The 21767-nt window shown below is 43.2% G+C and overlaps 1 protein-coding gene across 1 annotated transcript in view; it reads left to right on the forward strand.

The window, feature by feature from the left end:
* The first annotated feature begins 808 nt into the window (after positions 1-808).
* C1QTNF2 (C1q and TNF related 2) overlaps positions 809-21767 on the forward strand; it is a 73413-nt gene continuing 52454 nt past the window's right edge. Inside the window, exon 1 of the mRNA XM_040344805.1 lies at positions 809-1020. The gene's annotated coding sequence lies outside the window, so the exon portion shown is untranslated. The remainder of the gene's footprint in view (positions 1021-21767) is intronic.

The raw sequence follows: 21767 nt of genomic DNA on the forward strand, positions 1-21767 counted from the left end.
TTCAGATTTGTTGGGGGCTACATCTCAACTTTGCTCATTGACCCTTTGCATTTGAAAACATCCCTGTTATTTATTTAATTTTGCATTTACAAGGTTTCCAATTTGCACATTAGAAGAATTCGAATGGTTGATATTATTCCAAGAAAATGCATTTTTATTGGTAACTACAGTATAAAAACATAACGTTTGAGTTCAATTAGGCAGACACATGCATTTTATGCACTGTTATCTGAATGAGTTCATCTTTTATAGTATATAGTATATATAAATTATGCCCCCATTAAAACTTGAGCGTTTTTCTGATAATTTCCTTATGCCTTACTATGCTCTACATGCAGAATCCTATTCTCATTTAATTGTCTCTGTTCCCATTAGTTTGCTCAGTTGCCCTATGTTTTACACCCAAAATAGACACAAGCCTTTTGAGCATATTCAGTTATTTCTAGCCTGTAATTGCGCATAATTTTTGTGCCTGAGGAACCCCTTTCCTCCCCTTGCCCAGCAGAGGAAACAAACACCTGAAGCTTAATACACATGCACAATGTTCTGGACAATTTATCACTGTACTTTTTTTTTTTATCTAAATATAATATTTTATTGCCCTAGAGTGGTATACTTCGCTTACTTCTGCATTTCTAGGAGTCAAAATCCCATACAACAATTCTAGAGGCTAGATTTTCTATATGATAAATTCCTATAATATAGATGGGGTCAATGTACTGTACAACCATCTGTTTAGAGGCTAGATTTCCTTTGTGACGTAGCATGTAAAGAGAGCTCAAAGCCAATTACAACATTAGAAAAATATGCTTTGGCAAAAGCAAATAAAAAAAAGTTCAGTCTGAGTGCTAGGAGTATCAGCAGATGGGACAAACACTCACATATTTTACAGAAAACAGCCTGGCGATGCAGAACGCCCCACTCAGATGAAGAATTTTACATACTCCTCGAGTGACACTTCTAAAACTCTACAGCTGTTCATTTGAGTTTTTTCTGCACTGATTAGAAAGCTGATAAAACGTGAGTAGAACGGGTACAGTATGTGTCAGCATGTATATTTTATATGACTTCAGGCCTAACACTTTCATACTTTCCACTTGCAGTCTGGAGAGCAGTTTGTACAGAGATGATTAGCATCATTTCTGTAATATAGTGTTCCAGTGAATAAGTATTTTCTGTTTAATGAGAAAATGAATTGCAGTACAAAAAGTCATTAGCAAAGGAATGTTAATTATTATTTTTTTGTTATAATGATACTAGTACAGACACAGCTATTAAATGTCCCCCTTGGGCACCTACATAAAACTTTCTAGAAAACATTTTTTTACTCTTTCTGTAAATGATATCTGTGTGAGATATTAATTCATTGCTGTCTGGCTTCTCAATCTCCCTGGCCAATTTTCATGCATTCTTTGCAACAGTTAATTTATGGTATGAATTTTTAAAATATTTTATGTACTCAGAAAGGACATTTGTGCTCACCACAATCAGATTGTACAATTTCCTTTAGATCTTCCAATGACTAATGCCGCATACACACGATCAGAATTTCCGACAAGAAAAATCTGGCACCAGTACCGGGTCAAGATCATCTGATGCCCAGGGCGAAGATGGCAAACTGCGCCCCCCTCATAAAGAAAGAGTCAATATAATTTCAAAACACGAAAATACAATTAAGTTTAATTCGATAGAAACAGAGTTCACTACACTACATTTAAATATATGTATTTTATTAGAGGTACTTAAAGTGCTTTGAAATAATAATGCAGCTTAGCTTCCCTGCTGACAGGACAGAGCTCTTCCCAACAATCAGTGGGTACTGGTGGTCATCCATTGGCTGGCACACACTGATCAGCATCTGTTGTGTATTATCACAGCACAGCCAGGTCACTGGTGGCACGTGCGTGTGCCCCCTACCTGGATACCTGGAAGTGCCGGATTCTGTACCTGACACATGATCCAGGGCAGCAGAGCCGCCGTACATGTGATATGGTCGGCAAGCCGATTAATAATGACCATCAGCATCAGTCCCAGTTTCTGCAATTATATCCCCAGCTTCTGTGCCAGTTTAGAAAATGACAACTCTCAGTATAAATGGTAATCTCCATAATAATAATCGCTAACATCAGTGCCAATTTACAAAATACCAATCCACAGCATTGGTGTCAGCAGCAGCAATAATAACCCCAAGCATCAATGTTTCTACATTTTGATCACCAGTATTGGTGCCAGTTTAAGAATCAGCAACCAATTACAACAATAATAACCGACAGCATTCGTGTCAGTTTCTGCAACAATAATCCCCAGCATTAGTGCTAATGTAATAACCCCCAGCATTGAGGGCAATGTCTGTGATCCCCATGTGAACTGGCTGGAGTGGTTAACTCTTTAGGGGGGGGGTTGGTTGATACAAACTAATATTGATATATAATTTTTTTCAAAAAAACAGAGATTTCTTTTTGTGGTATTTGCACACCACTGCATTTTTTTTTTTTTTTTTATTATATAAACGGAAAAAAAAAAAAAAAAATGTTTTACTTTCTGCTATAAAACATACCCAATAAAAAAACAAAACAAAAAAACGATTTCTTCATTAATTTAGACCAAAATTTATTCTGCGACATGTCTTTGTTAAAAAAAAAGAAGTGTATATTAGGTGGTTTGTATGAAAGCTATAGCGTCTACTAAACGATGGAATGTATACAGTTTATTTTAATAAACAAGCAATGGCTGCGATCAGTGACTTATAGTGAGACTGTGATAGTGACACTAAGGCCCTTTACACACGATCAGTCCAATCCGATGAAAACGGACTGAAGGACCACTCTCATCGGTTAACCGATGAAGCTGACTGATGGTCTGATGTGCCTACACACCATCAGTTAAAAAAACGATCGAGTCCAACCAGGTGACGTAAAACACGACGAAAATCGAACTTCAATGCTTCCAAGCATGCGTCGACTTGATTCTGAGCATGCGCGGGTTTTGAACCAATGCTTTTGCGTACTAACCATCGGTTTTGACTGATCGGTTCGGCGTCCATCAGTTCAATTTTAAAGCAAGTTCTACATTTTTGGACCGAAGAATGACGGACTGATGGGGCCTACACACGGTCGGTTTGGACTGATGAAACGGTCCTTCAGTCCGTTTTCAACGGATTGGACTGATCGTGTGTACAAGGCCTAACTGACACTTTGTTGGAGCTGACTAACAGCCACTGACATCACCAGTGACACTAATACAGAGATCAGTGCTAATACTATACACTGCCACTGTACTAAGGACACTGGCAGGAAAGGGGTTAACATCTAGGGGCGATCAAGGGGTTAATTGTGTACCTAACCATGTGCAATGTGTGCTGCTTTTTAACACTCTAGCACACTTCTGTACAGAGCCCTCTCTGGGCTGTGATTGGACACACCCTATCAACAGGTCCCAGATTCTCGCTGTGTCAAATCACAAGGGAGTTGATGGGTGAGGGCATGCACCTAAAACAGGCAGCAATGAATGGGTACGTCGCCGTGCCTGACTGTAGCTGCAGCCTCGTCGCAGTATACAGTATGTACTGCGGCGGGTCAGCAGGTGGTTAATTACCAATGGTATCAGTAATATGCAGTATGAAGGGGGTTAATGTATTGCCACTGGTCACTAACGCATTAGTGACCAGTGTCAGTTAATTAACCCCTTTGTGCTGCATTAGTGACAGTGGTGTCAGTGTTTATAAACCCCTTCATGCTGCAGCATAAAACGTGACCTTAAAAATTAAGAAAAAAGAGCCACTTTGCTGTGCTTTTGAATCGCCTTGGAAGTGCTTTCCATTCATTTCTAGGGATGAGCCGAACACCCCCCTGTTCGGTTCGCACCAGAACTTGCGAACACACCAAACGTTCATGTGAACTTTAGAACCCTATTAAAGTGTATGGGACTCGAACGTTTGAAATCTAAAGTGCTAATTTTAAAGGCTAATATGCCTTTACAATAATTATTGTCCTAAAAAGTGTTTGGGGACCTGGGTCCTGCCCCAGGGGACATGTATCAATGCAAAAAAAAGTTTTAAAAACTGATGTTTTTTCAGGAGCAGTGATTTTAATAATGCTAAAAGTGAAACAATAAAAGTGAGATATTCCTTTAAATTTCATATCTAGGGGGGGTGTAAAGTTAGCATGTGTAAAGTTCGCATGTTTCCCGTACTTAGAACTGTCTCTGCACAAAGTGTCATTTCTGAAAGAAAAAAAGACATTTAAAACCGGACTTGCGGCTATAATGAATTGTCGGCTCTGGCAATTCAGAGAGGATTCATTCATAAAAAATAAAAAAAAATAGCGTGGGGGTCCCCCCAAATTCAATTACCAGGCCCTTCAGGTCTGGTATGGATATTAAGGGGAACCCCGCCATCAATTTAAAAAAAAATGACGTGAGGTTCCCCCCAAATATCCATTCCAGACCCTTCAGGTCTGGTGTGGATTTTAAGGGGAACTCCATCCCAAATTTAAAAAAAAAAAGGCGTGGCGTTCCCCCAAAAATCCACACCAGACCCCTTATCCGAGCACGTTAACCTGGCTGGCCGCAGAAAAGAGGGGGGGACAGAGTGCGGCCCCCCCTCTCCTGAACCGTACCAGGCCACATGCCCTCAACATGGGGAGGATGTCCCCATGTTCATAGGGACAAGGGCCTCATCCCCACAACACTTGCCCGGTGGTTGTGGGGGTCTGCGGGCGGGGGGCTTATCAGAATCTGGAAGGGGACCCTCAGATACTGGCCCCCCCTATGTGAATTGGTAATGGGGTACATTGTACCCCTACCATTTCACGAAGGAATTGTAAATAGTTGGAAAAAACACACACGCACCGTAGAAAAAAGTCATTTTTTTTATAAAAAAAAAAGAAAAAAATCCAGCGGTGGTAATCCACTCGGTCCCGGCTTCCTGCTCCAACGTTGTCTGTATCCAGCGACGAGTGATCTCCTCTCCGGTCCAGCGATGAGAAGATCATCCGGCATCCAGAGCTCCAGAGCACAGCATCAGAGGCCGCCTCTCTCCGCCGGACACAGCCCAGCGGAATGACACGGCTGGAGCTTTGACATTTCTTATATAGGGGAGGCGGGGCCACCCGTCATGTGACCCCACACCCTCTGACGCACCCTCTGCTACGTCACTGGGGAAGCCCAGTCTTCCCCCTTGCGTCAGAGGGGGCGGGGTCACGTGACGGGTGGCCCCGCCTCCCCTATATAAGAAATGTCAAAGCTCCAGCCGCGTCATTTCGCTGGGCTGTGTCCGGCGGAGAGAGGCGGCCTCCGATGCTCTGCTTTGGAGCTCTGGATGCCGGATGATCTTCTCGAAGCTCATCCCTATTCATTTCAATAGACAGAAGCGTTTTTGAGGCGATTTTTAAAGTGCTTCAAACATGCCTGAAAGATGCTGCTTGCAGGACTTTTTGAACCGCCCCAGTGTGAAAGCTTTCATCGAAATGAATAAGAAGCAGTTTTCAGGCACTTTTCATGCACTATTTTTTAGCACAAAAGCACCTGAAAAGCACCTCAGTGTGAAAGGGGTCTCAATAATAAATAAAAAAAAGTATTCCCCGAGGACGAATTCACCTCCTTGTAATGCCTGATAATGCGCGATACTGCAATGCACATCAACATGTGAATTGTGGTGTACAGTAGTGCCATTCATTTTGAATGGCACCCCAGTGCAAAGTTGTGACCTATCTGTGGGTTGTGGTGCAATAGAAAAAAAAGTTGCCGGGCCATTAAGGCTCCATTCACATCTAGGCGTTGCTATTTTTACAGGCATTTTTCTGGCGTTTTCGTGCAGGCTTTTGAGTGGACAAGTGACCAATGAAAAGCAGTAAAACGCCTGTAATCTGCCAAAAAGCGACTGGTGTTTTGCTTAAGGTGACAGAATGCTCAGTGAACACCTAGGTGTTTTTGGGCGTTTTTCTGCTGTAAGCCTCAGCTCTAAAAACGCTCAACAAGACAAATCCCATTCATTTCAATGGTCCCTGTTCACATTTGAGCATTCTGTTGCCTGAAGCAAAATGCCCGTCACTCAAAAAAGTACAGGAGCTTCTTTTTTGGCAGATTCCAGGCATTTTCTGCTTTTTACATTGATGACTTTTTAACCTTAAAAATTTCTGTACAACAACTCTGCAAAAACGCCCCGAAAAAACGCCTGTAAAATAGCAATGTGAACAGAGCCTAAAGGTCAGTTGTGGTGTATTGACAGCCCACTCAAAATTAATGGGCTGCTTACTGTGACACACATGAACGTGTGTTGGTGCACTGCAAAGGCCTGAATCCAGCTGCAGGGTAAAGTTGAAATAAACGAATTTGTTGCGCTAAATCAAATACAAAACAAAATAAAAAAATGGAGCAGCTAACACAATATTGTTGGATACAATGGATAATAATAGAAAATCAGGTGTTGCACTCAAATAATACAAAAAAAGTTCTAATGAATCATTTCAATATATTGCAATTGAGGCATAGATCCAATCCAGAAAATCCAGGGAAAAAGAGAAGATCAAGTGTAAAAGGAATAGGAGAGCTGCCACCAGCACCCAAACACGCTGACCCTTAGTGTCATGGGTAATGCACATATGAGATATCCCAAATCAAGGAACATGGAAACTCTCAATTTACCAGATGATCCCTCTCCCAGAAAGATCTTCCCCCAGTCCTCTCTCCACGGACCAATCGAATTTGAATAGGATTGGACATCAGCAAGGGGTTAACCAGAGCAACTCTAATAGCAGACCAAATGATATCACGTGTAAAAAATGAGAGAGAAACTCATTGCGCAAACATCTCATCAAATTAAAAAGATTTATTGTCAAGATAAGTATGGATGCACTCACATATTAAAAGAAAATAGCAAGCATGTAACAAGAAAGTGACCAGCGCTTCCTACCCATCAGATGGCGCTCGTCCTTCCCTCCAACAGCAATCCTCCTGCCCGTTGGAACGCACTTCACTTCCGGTGTTTAGTTCATTTCCGCCTCCTATTTAAGCAACAACATCATGCGTCATGGCCACGCCCCTGATGACACAAGTTAGTGGAGAAACGTCGGGCTAGAGGAGGAAGGCTGTTGGAGGGACGGACGATGGGTGGGAAGCGCTGGTCACTTTCTTGTTACATGCTTGCTATTTTCTTTTAATATGTGAGTGCATCCATACTTATCTTGACAATAAATCTTTTTAATTTGATGAGATGTTTGCGCAATGAGTTTTGCTCTAATTTTTACAACATGATATAATTTGGTCTGCTATTAGAGTTTCTCTGGTTAACCCCTTTGCTGATATCCAATCCTATTGAAATTCGATTGGTCAGTGGAGAGAGGACTGGTGGAAGATCTTTCTGAGAGAGGGATCATCTGGTGAATTGAGAGTTTCCATGTTCCTTGATTTGGGATATCTTATATGAGCATTACCCATGTACTGACGGTAATGCCGCGTACACCCGATCGTTTTTCGGGTTGTAAAAAAATTAAGTTTTTAATGGTCTAGAAAAAACGTTTTTTTCAACACGATCGTTAAACCGGCCTTGCCTACACACGATCGTGAAAAATGCTCTAGCAAAGCGCGGTGACGTACAACACGTACAACGGCACTATAAAGGGGAAGTTCCATTCGGGTGCCTGCAACCTTGGGGCTGCTTTTGCTGATTTTGTGTTAGTAAAAGACGATTCGTGCTTTTCAGTCTGTTACAGCGTGATGAATGTGCTTACTCCATTCCGAACGCTAGTTTTACCAGAAATAGCGCTCCCGTCTAATAACTTGCTTCTGAGAATGCACGTTTTTTTCACGTCGTTAAAGCCCACACACGACCATTTTTTACGCCGTTAAAAATGACAACGTTAAAAATGACGTGAAAAATTAGAGCATGTTCTAAATTTTTAATGCCTATTTTTTACGTCCTGAAAAATGCTCTGGAGCCCACACACGATCGTTTTTAATGACATAAAAAAAAACGTAATCATTTACAACCCGAAAAATAGTTGTGTGTACGCGGCATCAGTGGCGTAGCGTGGGGGGGCCCTTCCCCCGGGCCAAAATTTGGAGGGGCGCAGTGACAGGCGGGAGATTAGTTAAGGAGACTGTGAGCAGCTATAAAAAAAACAGTTGCGGCGCGGCTTAGGCTCCAGCGCCACGGTCGGTAACACTGAAGTTCAGTGACTGAACACTTTGTCTTCGGCTGCGGCATCATCGTCTTCACTCACTCTGCACTGTTCAGTCACTCACTGAGTGAAGACGTTGATGCCAGCATTGCCAATGCCAGGGAATATGACCGTGCAGCGTGCAGAGAGTGGGAGCCCGGCTGGGGGGAATTTAGGGCAGCAGAGGGCGGCATCCTCCTTCTCCATTACATGTGACTGAGTCCTCCGAGTCCTCCAGGATCCCCGCTCGTGCAGCCCACGTTCTTTTATCCCGCCCCACAGCGCCGATTTACGCCGCCGCTTCTCCTGAGTGTTGAGACTCCTGCTGTGCATGTCACTATGCTGTAAGGGGTCCGGCACTCTGACTCTGCACCGCCACCGACCACCCCCCCAGGACTGTCGGGAGAAAACCCAGGCCAGGAGGAAGAGGATGCAGTATCTACACAGACAGAAGCCCCTGCCCCCTCCTCACCGTCAGCCTGCATGGATACTGTGAGTACTCGCTTTGTTACACTGGTGGTCAGTGTAGTGTAGTCTGTGTTGCAGTGGTCAGTGTAGTGTAGTGTGTGTTGCAGTGGTCAGTGTAGTGTAGTGTGTGTTGCAGTGGTCAGTGTAGTGTAGTGTGTGTTGCCTTGGTCAGTGTAGTGTGTGTTGCAGTGGTCAGTGTAGTGTGTGGTGAAGTGTGTATTGTAGTGGACAGTGGTCAGTGTAGTGATCAGTTTAGTGTAGTGTGGTCAGTGTAGTGTCTGTTGTTGCTGGATTTTCTGGATTGGATTTATGCCTCAATTGCAATATTTTGGAGTGATTCATTAGAACTTTTTTTGTATTATTTTAGTGCTACACCTCATTTTCTATTATTATTCAGTGGAAAGTTGCTCTGCTATAACAAGTGAAAATCGGAAATTCCGGCTATTATAAATTAATTTTTTGTAGTTTTTTTTAGAGGCAAATCATGTGGAATGTACACCATCGGGGCAGCCATCACAAATTTTGGGTCTTACACAGCTTTAGGCAGGGCCCCCTGCCCTCCTCTCTGTCCTGCCACAAGATTATAAGTGGGGGGTTGTGATAACGAAAGTGTCATGTCTTCTCTTCTCTCTCCTGCCACGAGATAAGCGGGACGGGGGGGTTGGTGCTGGCGAAAAAAACAAAGTCAAGTCTTCTCTCTCCTGCCGCGAGTTGCTAAAGTCAGACGAAAAAAAAATGTTTAAAAAAAAACAAAAACAAGGGGGAAGTGTCCCTGCCGCGAGTTGCCAAAGGGGGGGTCGTACAAAAAAAATGGGGGGGCGTCCGGGCCATTGGGGACCATTGGGCCCCTTACAGGTGTAATGCCGCAATTTGGATTAAAGGTTTAGCACTGGGAAACTCTTTTTGAAAGATAAAAAGTGCATTTTATAGAGGGACCTCAAAATCAGGGACTGTTGGGAGCTATGAGAATGTATGACCTTTAGTCATGGTTGGGTGCAAGATGTGCCTGAAAAATGGGGCTCCACTTTCAAAACAACAGCCTGACAGGGATTGGGCCTTTTTAGATCACTCCAATGCCAAAGGAGAGGGTTTAATTTATATGCAACTTTACCACATCTGTTATGTGTAACGTTAAGCTCTACAATGACTGTGTCAGGACCTGGGCTTGAACCTGGGGCCTCTTCTGTGTCCGGCATTATCTCTTCCCACTGAGCTATCTGGGATGCTGGACAGTTCCCTGCCTGATGTGCTGAATAAACCTATCTGATCCATTAGACTACTCTGCTTGGTGTCTTGATTGCCTTGAACCTTGAACCCCTTGCTCCTCCCATGAACTTCCTATAAAAGCCTTGTCTCAGCACTTCCTCTTTGCCAGGTTATTGTGCCTTCCCTGCCAGTGACTTGCTGGTGTCTTTCCTGCTGCCATTTGTACATGCAACCGCTCATGTTTGACCCTCGGTCAGTTCCTGGACTACTCTACTGCCTGATCCCAATCTGCAACTACTCGTGATTGATCCCTTGGCTTGTTTACTGACCATGCTGCTGTTTCATCCTTGTCTGTTTATCCGCTATTGGACCCCGGCTTGCTCACACCCCCGTGGGGAAAACTTGAGAACTGTGACCCGGTACTAGCTTGCAGCTAAATCCATCTCCACCATCAGGAGCTCTGGGGAAAACCAGCTAGTAATTAGACTCTGCACCTCAGGGGAGCCTGTGTGATCTACCAGAAGTGACTATCTGTATACCTGTCTTCAACTGCTATTGCAATTGGTCTACAAGCCCGACGCCTGATCATGATAGACTGATTCTAATCAAGAACAATTGTAGTAATAACTGCAATATAGAGATGCCTGGGGTACAGTTCCCATGTTACTCCAATAAAAACTGAAAATTAAACCTGAAATGCATATAGTAAGCCCAGTCTACCTGCTCAGTACTTATGCTTTTAATCCAGCTATTTCTGTATTTACCAGTCCACCCACATCTTGTCTAAAAATAATCTGATGATCTGATTGTGGTGCAGAGGAGGTTTTCCTAAACATCTCCACTTGCAAGCTCCTTAAAATTACTTGTGTAAGATCACCAAGTAACCATGTTCCCCATAAATATGACATAAAAACTGTTATTTTCTCAATATGTTACATGATACCATGGTATAAAATTATGCAGATCATTTAGTATTAAATACTAGTATTTTGCTGCTTGCACTAGGTCTGTACCAACGATGGTGAATGTGAAGGGTATTTCAAATCCCCATAAATATGGTACCATAATGCCTTATACTGTACCTCATCCTCATGTTGCTGTCTTGTAGCACCAATGTATAGAGGACTATTTTTTCATTTGATGTGGTACTGAAGATGAACTCTGATCCCCATCAGATTCTGCACTATCAATTTACCCACCTGATTTCCCTCTTGCACATTGACCACGAGGTAAGACTCACTCAGAACTGCCACCATTCATAGAATGCCTTGGTTTTTTTCTGAGTGAGTACAAGGCATTCTTTGCTTGGACGAGATGGAGAAGAGGGGCAGTGACATCACAATCTCCACATCGTCCAATCAGAGAACACCTTGCATTAAAAAGTAAAACAAAGAAAGCAATATTTAGTGGATTTTATATTGACAGATCTCAACCTGACCAAGTAATATTCACAAATATCCACTAGCTGACAATGCATCTCAATTAAGGTAGCTGGGAGCACACAAGCAATTTTTAGTCACACTATTAGCCTAGGTTCACACTGATGCAATGCTGGAACCTGCACAATTACAGCGCTGGTTCCTGCATCGCTCCTCTCCTGCAGGCAGTTCACACTGTCGTTTTTGCGAGCCGCTGCAGGTGTCATTACATTGTTAATAACACCCCCAAATCGGTTCACTGATCACAGTGCAAACTGTGAACTCACACAGGAATCGGATCGCATAGGTGAGAACAGACATGCGATCCGATTCTAGTGCAGGGAAAAATAAGTCCCTGCACTTTTTTCTGTGAAAATATAATCCAAGTTCAGCCATTCAACTGTATGGCTGAACCTCGCATCTCACAAACATCGCATCTGTGATCTCACTAGTGTGAACCTGGGCTCAAAAAAGTTATGGAATAATATGATTTCATTAATATACAAATATACGATTTTTACGTAGTTAGGTTGAGAAAAGACAATAGTTCATCTAGTTCGACCAATAAAAAAACATCAACTACCCTTTTTGTTATTACCACTATATTTTGTGCATTTAGGAATGTATCCAGCTCTTTTTTTTTAATAATCCACTAGCAGTCCAGAACCAGTTTTTGAGGGAGTCTATTCCACATTCTCACAGCTCTTCCTGTAAAGAAGCATTTGCGTATGTTAAGGTTAAATCCTCCAGATGTAAGGAGTGCCCCTTTGTTCTCTGTAATGGCCTGAAAGTGAATAATTCTACACTAAGTTCACTATATGGACCCCTTATGTATTTATACATTTTGATAATATCCCCCCTTAATCTCTTCTTCTCAAGAGAGAATAAATTAGGTTCAGCATATCTTTTTTCATAGCTGATCTCCTCCATGCATCTTATCAGTTTGTGAGTCTGAACAGTCCAGCCCTTTCCAACTGGCCGGCAGCTAACATATCCATCTCCCAGCTCGTGTAAGCTGGCAGTTGCTGAGTGCCGACGGTCATCTCTCAATTTTGTTCACTGGATGGGTGGCGCCCCATGAAGTTGGAGCCTAGTGCACGTTTACGTTCAGCCACTGAATGCTGGTGGGAGGGAACGGAGGAGAAGCACGTTTTCAGCAGTTGCAGGAAGAAAATGGAGAGGATTGGTTTCTGTATATGCATCCTCCACCAACCCTCCTGTCTAAGTGTAAAACAGAATGTTACAGGAAGGCCGCACGGGCCCCCTGGAGCATGGAAGGGGGTCACCATTGTGACCCCTGACGCTACACCAGTGGTTGGGGGGTGTGTGGTAAAAATACATCTCAATTTTGGGGTTTATTGTCCCCAAAATCACACATGTAAACAAGCCCTTACTGTCTTGAGCCCCATATAAGGCTGCTTTCACACTAATGCGCTGCGGTTTGCCAGCACTGGCGGTTCAGCACAGTGAACCTTTTTCTTACCTGTTGCGCTTTGCCATAGACTTCTATTATATCTTGCGGGTGTATTACACTTTCTGAATGCGCACCAAAACTCTTTAATTTAGGAGTTTAGGTGTGTTTTTAGAATGCGCACAAAACCTGCAGGATATAAGGGAAGTGCGCTTCCCTAGTTTGAGGTGGATTGCCACATCAGAGGGCTTCAATGACCACATGTGGCCTGCAGACCACAGGTTGAGCACCCCTGCTTTATTGCATTAGAAAAATCTCAGTGAAGGGCACGCTATCATTGGCACTGATTGACCCAATACTTTCAGTGCCTGACTGATAAAAATGCATCAGCAGGGACTTATGTAAGGGGTTAGGTTAAGGCTAGTGTTATGCCCCACACACACGATTGGAAATTCCGACAGCAAAAGTCTGATATCCGCTTTTGAAGGGAAATTCCGACCGTGTATATGCTCCATCGGACATTTGCTGTTGAAATTTCCGCCAACAAAAGATTGAGAGCTGGTTCTCAAATTTTCAGACGGAAAACATTCCTATCGAAAAATCTGATCGTCTGTAGCAATTTTGACGCGCAAAATTCCGACGCACACTCGGAAGCATTGAACTTCATTTTCTCGGCTCGTTGTAGTGTTGTACGTCACCGCGTTTTTGACGGACGAAAGTTCAGAGAACTTTTGTGTGACCGTGTGTATGCAAGCCAAGCTTGAGCGGATTTCCGTCAGAAAAACCAACCAATGTTTTTCCGACAGAAAATCCGATCGTGTGTATAAGGGTCAGAGAGGTAAGTGTTGGTTTTGATTTAAGTGTTACAATCACTTTTTTACTTTCTGATTGCTGCTTTGTTGAGCATACATGTGGTCATGGGAGGCATACTGTAACGTACCTTAGGTGTGAGCCTGACGTGCGGAGAGGGACCTCCCGTACAACCCCGGCTCGGAGACCACTGGAGTGGGGACAGTGGTGGTAAGAGCACGGTGAGGTAAGGGTGCCTGTCTGATCCTCACTGCTTGGAGTGGTGGAGCCGAGTGGAGACTGGAACGGCTGGTACAGGGAGCAGCGGATGCAGGTTGCAGAGCAAAGGATGCAGGTCAGCGGATGCAGCTTGCAGAGCAGAGGATGCAGGTCAGCGGATGCAGCTTGCAGAGCAGGGGATGCAGGTCAGCAGGTGCAGGTTTGCAGATCAAGGATGCAGGTCAGCTGGTGCAGGTTTGCAGAGTCAGACAAGCCGGTCATACACATCAAGGTAACATCATAAGTGACATGCAGAGAGTAGTCAAAGTCCAGGATGGGTCTTGGCAACAGGCAAATAACTGAGCAAGGTCAAACGAGCCAAGGTCAGGACTGGAGACAGAAGCGTAGTCAGAAAGCCGGGTCAAACACAGGAACAGGGTACAGGCACAGAATCAGGAACTCAGGGAACAGAAGCAGATCAAACCGCAAGGGGCAACATCTCTGGAGTGTTTAACACGCGCGCATGCGCACATCGGTGCACGCCTTCTGAAGTGCCCAGTACGTCCCTGACACATACTTAGGCCTTAACCCTGGGCTCTATTGCCACGTATTACCATTTATTGCATCTTATGACCCTGGTGTTCAATATACTGTTTGAAGTAATTTTTCTGGGATATCAAGGGAGACAAGACTATATTGGGGGTCGGGGTTTGTCAGCATCTACTGTATCATGGAAAGAAGAAGTGTATTGTGGGCCTATAAAACACCTCCCGGCGCCAAAAATGGACAGAAACTGCACAATAATCAATAACAGATATCTTTCAATAACATGACCATCTGTTTTTAATGATAATGAAAAAAGAGCCCCACAACACAGATTCCCCTCAATCAATGCACGTACATGTAAATAAAATCAATATCGCATCATAGTCACCATCTCCAAGGACCGGAGTAGCGTCGTACTGGCCTGGTGTAATCTCGTGGGAGACAAACTATCCTGGTTCCAGCCGAGGCTCTGGTGGAGCGCATAGGTCACTTCCTGAGCGTCGTGATAAGCCACGCCCTGGCCTGGCTTATCACGACGCTCAGGAAGTGACCTATGCATTGATTGATACGTGCATTGATTGAGGGGAATCTGTGTTGTGGGGCTCTTTTTTCATTATCATTAAAAACGGAATTACGCTATGGCATTTCTCTGTGTTTTTTTGGCTTCATTGGGAGACTCATAACAGATGCTTCTGATTACCCTGTATGAAGAGTAGTACCAGTCTGGAGTAACTTTTACATTTATTGCTTTTCGGTGAGTGCGTACCCCAGAGGGGGCTTATTTTGTCCCACGTGGTGTCTTCTAAGGAATTCGGGTGGAAGGTGTTTGCTATCTGTTTCCTCCTTATGTTGGACACTATTTTAATGGACTTTTCCCTATCTTACTGACACACTCTTCTATTCTGCACTGAGTGTAGAAGTGGTTCCTTTTTTTGGGATTTACGCTAGAACCTACCACTATCAGCGCTGTTTGTGATTTTTTCTATTTCTACAATTAATTGTTTTTATAGTATTTAAATCTCTTTTTATATCTACTGTATCATATTGTTGATAGCCTATATATGCTGATTTTGTCAAATGATTTGTCTCATTTTTTTGGGGATGTCTAAATAAAGATTTTAAAATTTTACAATCTCCGTGGATAGAGAAATGTCTGCCTTAGCAGCTGCAGACTACCTAAACAGTGCTTCCACCTGATTTGAAATATGTGCCAGTGTTTTCTCAAAATTGTAACTATACCATATTAATTGCCATTGAACCCCGTGATGAAATTCACATTAGTAGTATCCCCACCATCAGATGTAGTATGACAAATATTTGGTTGATAATAGAAATATATCGCGTAAGCACTTCTTACTTATTTATTGGGATAACCCTTCTGTTTAGAATTTTCAGTTCAAGTAGACTTTGGGGGTTATTTACGAAAAGGCAAATCCACTTTGCACTACAAGTGCAAACTACAAGTGCAAAGTGCACTTGAAATTTCACTTAAAGTGCATTCGGAGGTGCATTCACTGTAAATCTGAGGGGTAGATCTGAAATTAAGCGAAGCTCTGCTGATTTTATTATCCAATCATGTATAAGCTAAAAAGCTGTTTTTTATTTCCATTGCATGTCCCCCTCAGATCTACAGCGAGTGCACTTTGCACTTGTAGTTTGCCCTTGTAGTGCAAAGTGGATTTGCCTTTCAGAAATAACCCCCTTTGTGTCTTATAGTCATCGGTTCTAGCTAGGGTGACCACATTTCCAAACTACCATTCAGGGACACCCCCCCTTCCCAAAAATTTGTTTGTTTGATTGGACACAAGAGGCGGGATTTATGATTTCTCCAATCGCAAGTAGGGGGTAGGGACTGTGCTCCTCCAGGCATTCCCATGCAGGACAAGTACTGTCAGTGAGTAAAGCGATGATGTGGCAGCCTTTTTTGGGGGCATTTGTTTGGCTTGGGGGGGTGGCTGTGTCAGTTTCATTCCGGGACACTGTATTGTCCTGGAATGAAGGTGCCCGGGACAGACCTGCAAAATACGGGACTGTCCCGGGCAATCCGGGACACGTGGTCACCCTAGTTCTAGCACAATTTCTTCTTAAACAGATGAAACTGACCTACAGGAATATTGTTCCGCCAGGAAGGATGGTGCAACTCCCATAATGTAGGTAGGAGTTGCCACTGGTTGGTTTATTGTGATTTTTGGTAAGTATAGTCTCTCAGTCATAAAATAATACCAAATGCAGAAAAAATAACTTTTCACAGTCTATCACATGTATGAACTGAAGGCCTAAGTCATTGTGATTACAATGGGCTACAAATTAGGAAAATAACTCCTCATTACCATGACCCTTCAAGTCTTTACGCTGAGCTATTATGTGTTGCTTGTTTTTACTTATTCTCAAGTAGTATCTCACAGCAGCAGGACAGTTGGGATTTATTTGGGTTTAACTGGCTACATTGGTTCAACGCCCTAGTTCTTTTTAGTTATCATGTGAACTATGACTACTGGAAAACAATTTGAAATATGATAGATAGATATTCTCTACATGTGTGGTCATGTACAGAATAGTGCAGAAATTAGTTTACTTTCATGTGCTTTTTTTTTCTATTCTTTTACCTACTCTTTAATCTGTTATCACCATATCCTCTTTTCCTATCCCACTGTTTATGCAGCCCAAGAGATTTTTCATTACGAATTGTGAGGGGGTATGTATATATTTTGCTCCAGGCGTCTTCAGGGTTTAGATGTCCCCTGTATACATATTGCATGCACATGTATGTGAATCATTAGAATCTTAATGTACTGGAATGACTTTATAAGTTAATATGTTTAATTAATTCACAGATCTTGTGCCTGTGGATCTGGGTAAGGAAGCCTTTTTTAACCATTTCAGCCCCAGGAGATTTTACCCCCTTCCTGACCAGAGACCTTTTTTACAATTTGGCACAGCACTGTTTTAACTGACAATTGCATGGTCATGCAATGCTGTACCCAAACAAAATTTGCGTCCCCTTTTCCCCACAACTAGAATGTGAATATGACTAGGCGTAGGTTACGTTCACGCCGTAGGCAGTGATCCGACGTATCTTAGGCAGTTGTTTCAACGTGATTGTGAGCATGCGCACTGAGATGCGCCCACGGGACGGCGCATGCGCAGTTGGCGATACGTATCTGTCTGGCGCTCGGCTCATCATTTGCATGGGGTCACGCCTCATTAGCATGGCTCACGCCCACTTCCACTTACGCCGACTTGCGCCTCAGAAACCCAGCGCAGATTTGGAAGCACTGGCTTTGTGAATTCAGTGCTTGCCTCTCTGCGCTGCGTCGGCGTAGCGTAAAGGAGATATGCTACGGCGGCATAAATATGTGCCAGTGTCTGTGAATCCGGGCCATAGTGTCTAACAAACTATGGGAAATATTTATGGCATTTTTTCATGGGAATTTTTTTTATTAAATGTAATGATGGCGATTTTTAGCGGTACTGCGACATTGCGATGGACAGATTGGACACTTTTGACACATTTTTGGGACCATTGACATTTATACAGCGATCAGTGCTATAAAAATGCACCGATTACTGTGTAAATGTCATTGGTAGTGAAGGGATTAACACTAGGGGGAGATCAAGGGGTTAAATGTGTGTCCCCTCAGTGTGTTCTAACTGTATAGGGATAGGATTAGGAGAGGAGACATATCACTGTTCCTACTTACTAGGAACAAACGACATGTCTCCTCCCCTCTGACAGCACAGGTATTTGTGTGTTTACACACACAAATCCCCATGTTGGCACTTGTGCACGCAATTGCGCATTGCCAGCGGCAATTGTGCCCCCCGACCACACGCATTGGGTCCCCTGTCATGCTCTGGTAGCCGAAAAAGGTAAGGATGTACCTGTACAGGATTTCGCCCAGGAGAGCAATTGTGCTGCAGTATATCTGCGTGAGCCAGTGGGAAAACAGTTAAGGGGATACAATTTTTAAGGCAGACTCTAATAAAATTCAAATACCCTCTTAACAAAATAAATGTTATTTACTGTGTAGCACCCTCCTAGATAGGTGCTAGGATTAGGTAGATTTCATTTTGCTTACTGTGTTCAGTTGAGCTGTATTTTTGTTGTTAGGTAAATGTAACTGTAATCAGTGTGGCTTCAATTTCTAGGTTATACAAATTTAGTTCTAGCTGCATGCGATCAGTTAGGTCTGTTCTGGGTCTCGCAGGCTGGAGATTTGGAGGGGTGGCCCAATACTTTTGGCAATATAGTATGGATGACGATGAGTAAGGGGTGGAGGAACTTGACTGACCTGCACAAAGTCCTGACCTCAACCTGATAGAACACCTTTGGGATGAATTAGAGCAGAGACTACGAGCCAGACCTTCTCGTCCAACATCAGTGCCTGACCTCGCAAATGCACTTCTGGAAGAATAGTGAACCATTCCCATAGACACACTCCTAAACCTTACTGACAGCCTTCCCAGAAGGGTTGAAGCTGTTATAGCTGCAAAGGGTGGGCCGACTCAGTATTGAACCCTACGGGCTAAGACTGGGATGCCATTAGAGTTCATGTGGGTGCAAAGGCAGGCATCCCAATACTTTTGGCAATAATGGGGGTTATTTACTAAAGGCAAATCCACTTTGCACTACAAATGCAAAGTGCACTTGGAGGTACAGTCACTATAGATCCGAGGGGGACATGCAAGGAAAATAAAAAACAGCATTTTAGCTTGCACATGATTGGATAATAAAATCAGCAGAGCTTCCCCTCATTTCAGATCTACCCCTCAGATTTACAGCGACTGCACCTCCAGCACAATTTCAAGTGTACTTTGCACTTGTAGTGCAAAGTGGATTTGCCTTTCGTAAAGAACCCCCATAGTGTAGCAATAGCATACAATGGCAAGCTGCCGCTAGCAGAATACTCTTCTACAATAAAACAGGTATTTATTCATATCAATAATTCTCCCCCTTTATGATGCACTGGTTTAACTTCAGTTTTGGTCACTAATCCTGAGGAAGGATGTTCATGTACCAGAAAGAGTTTAGCAGAGGGCAGTACAATTATTAAGGAGGCATGAGAATCTCAGCTATTTGGAAAAATTACAGAAATTACATTTATTGACCACAGAGAGGAGGCGTTTAAGAGGGGATAGGATTTCAATGTACAAATACATCAAAGAAGACTGTTGATAATAAACTGTTTACTCAAAGGTTCTTGAAGAAGTGATGACCACAATTTGAGACTGGACAAGAAGGGCTTTAATCTTTAAATGTGAAAGGGGTTCTTTACTGTTAGAGCAGTGAAAATGTGTAACGCCCTTCCCAAGGTAGTGGTATTAGCTGTGGTTGTTAATGAATTAAAAAAGAGGGGGGGGAATTAAAATTGGGACTTTATATGAGGCAATGAGGGGTAACTTCATGTGTCTCCATCCCTGACATATTGGATTGAGGGGGAAATTGGTGGGACTTTGAATGAAGCACACTGCTGGATGACTATAAAATTGCATTGATGTTTATTGATTCCTGGTACATAATAAAGTAATACGGTATTGCCTGCGATAACAATAACATTGGATAACAGGCAAACGATTTACATAAGTACACATATGTTCCAACGCAGTTGGAAATGATAAACAAATATACATGACTATGGGTGGCAATAAATACTGTAAACGGTTGAATCTTAAACATGTTTCTGCAAGGGAGTGGCATGTAGCAGTCATTGAATAGCTCTACGCGTTTCATGGGTATTCCCAATCATCAGGAGCGATTAAAAACAAGTTGTCTATACAAAGATAAAAAATGATAATGGTAAGTGCAAAAATAATTCCATGGACGGAACAAGGGGGAATAGGTTGGAAGAGGGGGAATAAGAAACTATCCCAACCACTCTTACCTGAGGGTAATATAGTAAAACATAAAGTTGTGTTGATGGCCGGAGAGGCCACGAATGTAACATCCCCCCGAAATTGAGGCAAACATGATCCAGGGCTATGCTGGCCGACCAATGATACATTGTGCCCATATAGTGGTGGGTAAGAGGCCCACGGAGCAAGATACATAATATGGGTAATTACTGTATTGGGTTCCCAGAAGAATTTCTGTGGAAAAGACAGGGTAAATATAAATGATACAGCTTGCTGCATGGGCGGGGAAAAGAGAAATGAGCCAGATGGCATGAGATAGATGGAGCAGAAAAGATCTGTGATAGAGTGCACCGCTGTGAGAATAGAAAAGAAAAGAAAAAAGAAAAAGGACTGACGGTCACCAGAAGTGGTGATCCAGGTGAGTACCTCAGAATAGTCCGATAGAGAAATGCAGCCAGTGAGTGAGTACCGTAAAACCTTGAAGAAAAAGGAACTCAGACATAGTGCATGCTGCTCACTGTCTGAGTTGGTGATAAAGTGTGGTGCCGCGATAAACCATAAGAAGAGATACACCTGATGAGTAAGTACCTTAAACCCTTGAAAGAACGAGTTTAGACCTTGTGCTGACTGCACGCTGTCTGAGGGAAATTGTGGTAGAGTGATCAGCCGTGGGGGATATTGGCCAGGTCTGCAAACCGAGGGTGTCCGCCAACGTCATGCCGCGTGTTACGAAGGGGCTGCACATGGATCCGAACAGGATTACCTGTCCGAAGGCTGGCAAGTTATACCCCTTTGAGTGGGTCACGGGATGTAAACAACGTCAGAGCACGGCGTCAAGGTTGACGCCACACGTGTGACGTGAGGCACATGACGTCGATGCCCGGCGGGTGCCCGCCCACCTCCCACACCCACCAATGGAAAAAGATGGTGGAGGGGAGGGGGGCGAACCCCGGCGGCCATCGCAACTCCGGGATATGGATGAACAAGGAACATCTCCAGGCAGCGATCGTAACAGAGTAAAAAACCCACCTAGTGCCTACCAGGAAACATGATTGCAACTATAAATGTTGGTAATAACAGAGTGATTAAATGTTAATCTGAAGGAAACATGCTAGGTTTAAAATGTGCTTCCATCCCTTAATTTGTTAGAGAGGGGGGGAATTAAAATTGGGACTTTATATGAGGCAATGAGGGGTAACTTCATGTGTCTCCATCCCTGACATATTGGATTGAGGGGGAAATTGGTGGGACTTTGAATGAAGCACACTGCTGGATGACTATAAAATTGCATTGATGTTTATTGATTCCTGGTACATAATAAAGTAATACGGTATTGCCTGCGATAACAATAACATTGGATAACAGGCAAACGATTTACATAAGTACACATATGTTCCAACGCAGTTGGAAATGATAAACAAATATACATGACTATGGGTGGCAATAAATACTGTAAACGGTTGAATCTTAAACATGTTTCTGCAAGGGAGTGGCATGTAGCAGTCATTGAATAGCTCTACGCGTTTCATGGGTATTCCCAATCATCAGGAGCGATTAAAAACAAGTTGTCTATACAAAGATAAAAAATGATAATGGTAAGTGCAAAAATAATTCCATGGACTGAACAAGGGGGAATAGGTTGGAAGAGGGGGAATAAGAAACTATCCCAACCACTCTTACCTGAGGGTAATATAGTAAAAC

This window comes from Rana temporaria, chromosome 3 (assembly GCF_905171775.1).
Source record: "Rana temporaria chromosome 3, aRanTem1.1, whole genome shotgun sequence".
NCBI classification, from domain to species: Eukaryota; Metazoa; Chordata; class Amphibia; order Anura; family Ranidae; genus Rana; species Rana temporaria.